This window comes from Triticum urartu, chromosome 3A, assembly GCF_056163025.1.
Source record: "Triticum urartu cultivar PI428250 chromosome 3A, HENAU_Tu73, whole genome shotgun sequence".
NCBI lineage: Eukaryota > Viridiplantae > Streptophyta > Magnoliopsida > Poales > Poaceae > Triticum > Triticum urartu.
In genome coordinates, this window is record NC_141875.1 from 510,254,926 (window position 1) to 510,259,456 (window position 4,531).

The window sequence follows — 4,531 nt, forward strand, 5'->3', positions numbered from 1 at the left end:
GTAGCTCCCAGGCATGGCCTCTCTAGGCCACAGCCGGACTATGAGGCCCTTCATGGCCTGTTCGGCCACCTTATGGAGCTCGACCAGCTATTTCAGCTGGTCGCTTAAGGGCACCTGGTGTTCAGCCTCAGCATACTGAGACCAGAACACCTTCTCCGTCGAGCTTCCCTCCTCGGGGCGGTAGAAGGCGGCGGCATCCGACACGCTACGGGGCAAGTCTGCGAATGCTCCTGGAGAGCTCCGGATTCGGGTAAGTGACAAGTAATTCACTTTTACGTGCTTGCTTTGCATAAAGAATGCCTTACCCGCCTCTATCTTTTTTATTGCCTCAACCTCCTGGAGGGCCTTCTGGGCTTCGGCCTTGGCAGACTTGACATCTTCAATGGCCGCCGCGAGCTCGGACTCTCGCTTCTTCGAGTCAAGCTCCAAACTCTCATGTTTTTTCATGAGAGCCTGGAGCTCTTGCCGCACCTCGCCAACCTACGTCTCATGCTTCTCCCGCTTGGTGCGCTCCGTGGCCGCCCTCTTTTCGGCCTCGGACAGCGCTTGCTTAAGGGTCGCCACCTCAGTTGTGGCCCCTACAATAGCCGCGTTAATCCTGTCACTTTTTGCAATTGCACCTTTCACATATTTCAATAAGGTATTTCTTACCTTCCTTCTCCTCGAGCTGCTGCTTGGCTAGGCCGAGCTCTTGCTCGGACCGCTCGAGGTTCTGCTTCAGCGTATCCACCTCCGCAGTCAGTGCAGCGGAGGCCAGCAGCGAAGCCTGCATACGCATATTGACTTGATTATGTTAGACTCCTGCGATTATTTGATCCTCTATTCGGCTTTTCTTTCCGAACGCCGAACAGAGCATCAGGGGTACTGTCTATGTGGTAATATCTTTACATATTCTTTACTTACCTCAAAGCCTGTTAGAAGGCTGGCACGGGCTTCAGTCAGTCCGCTCTTGGCGGACCAAACCTTCTGGATCACCACACTCATAACAATGCGGTGCTCCTCGTCGATGGAAGCGCCGTTAAGCGTCTCCAACAAATTGTCTGGTGCCTCCGGTTGGACGGAGGTCACCGGCTCGGTAGACTTGCTCCTCTTGGAAGAAGGCTGCCTACCGGAGTCCGGAACCGTTGAAGGTTCCGGCGCGGTGTCCGGCTCAAGGCCGGACTTAGAGCCCTTGGGGGTTCTATCCCCTTTACGCCCGGAGTCTGGGAGGTTGCCTTGCAGCGCCTCCAGGACCACCTCCTCCTGGCTTGGAACCTGTTGGGACGCCACCTTGGCGCCGTCCGTAGGGTGGGGGAGGAAGCCGTCGGAAGCGAATTCACATCTGACGAGTCCAGGGAGCCGCTCGACGACTCGTCGAGCCCGGCCTTGGGCGGACTGCACAATCATGTTCGACGTAAGGAAAAGCTGTGCAATGTGGGAATACTATGAATCACTCTGGTATCCGGATACTTACGATTTCGCCAGGGGCTTGGCCCTGTGCGCCACTCCTCTTCGCCGTCATCGGCGTTGGTGGAGTAGTCCGGAGGAGGGGTCTTCCTGATGGGTTTCGTAGTAATTTCAAAAAAAATCCTACGCACACGCAAGATCATGGTGATGCATAGCAACGAGAGGGGGAGAGTGTGATCTACGTACCCTTGTAGATCGACAACGGAAGCGTTAACTTGGTTGATGTAGTCGTACGTCTCCACGGCCCGACCGATCAAGCACCGAAACTACGGCACCTCTGAGTTCTAGCACACGTTCCGCTCGATGACGATCCCCGGACTCCGATCCAGCAAAGTGTCGGGGAAGAGTTCCGTCAGCACGACGGCGTGGTGACGATCTTGATGTTCTACCGTCGCAGGGCTTCGCCTAAGCACCGCTACAATATTATCGAGGATTATGGTGGAAGGGGGCACCGCACACGGCTAAGAATATGATCACGTGGATCAACTTGTGTCTAGGGGGTGCCCCTGCCTCCGTATATAAAGGCTCAAGGGAGGAGGAGGCCGGCCCTAGGAGGAGGGCGCGCCAAGGGGAGTCCTACTCCCACTGGGAGTAGGACTCCTTCTTTCCTAGTCCAACTAGGAGAAGGGGGGAAAGGAGGGAAGTGGAGAAGGAAGGGAGAGGGTGCCGCGCCCCAAACCCCTTGTCCAATTCGGACTGGGCTTGGGAGGGGCGCGCGCCACCTCCTGGATCCTTCCCACTAAAGCCCATTAAGGCCCAATACTCTTCCCCGTATTCCCGTAACTCCCCGGTACTCCGAAAAATACTCGAATCACTCGGAACCTTTCCGATGTCCGAATATAGTCGTCCAATATATCGATCTTTATGTCTCGACCATATCGAGACTCCTCGTCATGTCCCCGATCTCATCCGGGACTCTGAACTCCTTCGGTACATCAAAACTCATAAACTCATAATATAACTGTCATCGAAACCTTAAGCGTGCGGACCCTACGGGTTCGAGAACAATGTAGACATGACCGAGACACGTCTCCGGTCAATAACCAATAGCGGGACCTGGATGCCCATATTGGTTCCTACATATTCTACGAAGATCTTTTATCGGTCAGACCGCATAACAACATACGTTGTTCCCTTTGTCATCGATATGTTACTTGCCCGAGATTCGATCGTCGGTATCCTATACCTAGTTCAATCTCGTTACCAGTAAGTCTCTTTCCTCGTTCCGTAATACATCATCCTACAACTAACTCATTAGTTGCAATGCCTGCAAGGCTTAAGTGATGTGCATTACCGAGAGGGCCCAGAGATACCTCTCCGACAATCGGAGTGACAAATCCTAATCTCGAAATACGCCAACCCAACATGTACCTTTGGAGACACCTGTAGAGCTCCTTTATAATCACCCATTTACGTTGTGACGTTTGGTAGCACACAAAGTGTTCCTCCGGCAAACGGGAGTTGCATAATCTCATAGTCATAGGAACATGTATAAGTCATGAAGAAAGCAATAGCAACATACTAAACGATCGGGTGCAAAGCTAATGGAATGGGTCATGTCAATCAGATCATTCACCTAATGATGTGATCCCGTTAATCAAATAACAACTCTTTGTTTATGGTTAGGAAACATAACCATCTTTGATTAACGAGCTAGTCAAGTAGAGGCATACTAGTGACACTCTGTTTGTCTATGTATTCACACATGTATTATGTTTCCGGTTAATACAATTCTAGCATGAATAATAAACATTTATCATGATATAAGGAAATAAATAATAACTTTATTATTGCCTCTAGGGCATATTTCCTTCAGTCTCCCACTTGCACTAGAGTCAATAATCTAGTTCACATCGCCATGTGATTCAACACTAATAGTTCACATCACCATGTGATTAACACCCATAGTTCACATCGTCATGTGACCTATGCCCAAAGGGTTTACTAGAGTCAGTAATCTAGTTCACATCGTTTATGTGATTAACACCCAAAGAGTACTAAGGTGTGATCATGTTTTGCTTGTGAGATAATTTTAGTCAACGGGTCTGTCACATACAGATCCGTAAGTATTTTGCCAATTCTATGTCTACAATGCTCTGCACGGAGCTACTCTAGCTAATTGCTCCCACTATGTATCTAGATCGAGACTTAGAGTCATCCAGATCTGTGTCAAAACTTGCATCGACATAACCTTTTACGACGAACCTTTTGTCACCTCCATAATTGAGAAATCTTTCCTTATTCCACTAAGGATAATTTTGACCGTTGTCCAGTGATCTACTCTTAGATCACTATTGTACCCCCATGCTTAACATAGTGTAGGGTATACAATAGATCTGGTACACAGCATGGCATACTTTATAGAACCTATGGCTGAGGCATAGGGAATGACTTTCATTCTCTTTCTATCTTCTGCCGTGGTCGAGCTTTGAGTCTTACTCAATTTCACACCTTGTAACACAGCCAAGAACTCTTTCTTTGACTGTTCCATTTTTGAACTACTTCAAAATATTGTCAAGGTATGTACTCATTGAAAAAACTTATCAAGCGTCTTGATCTATCTCTATAGATCTTGATGCTTAATATGTAAGCAGCTTCACCGAGGTCTTTCTTTGAAAAACTCTTTTGAAAACACTCCTTTATGCTTTGCAGAATAATTCTACATTATTTCTGATCAACAATATGTCATTCACATATACTTATCAGAAATGTTGTAGTGCTCCCACTCACTTTCTTGTAAATACAGGCTTCACCGCAAGTCTGTATAAAACTATATGCTTTGATCATCTCATCAAAGCGCATATTCCAACTCCGAGATGCTTGCACCAGTCCATAGATGGATCGCTGGAGCTTGCACATTTTGTTAGCACCTTTAGGATTGACAAAACCTTCTGGTTGTATCATATACAACTCTTCTTTAATAAATCCATTAAGGAATGCAGTTTTGTTTATCCATTTGGCGGATTTCATAAAATGCGGCAATTGCTAACATGATTCGAATAGATTTAAGCATAGATACGAGTGAGAAACTCTCATCGTAGTCAACACCTTGAACTTGTCGAAAACCTTTTTGCGACAATTCTAG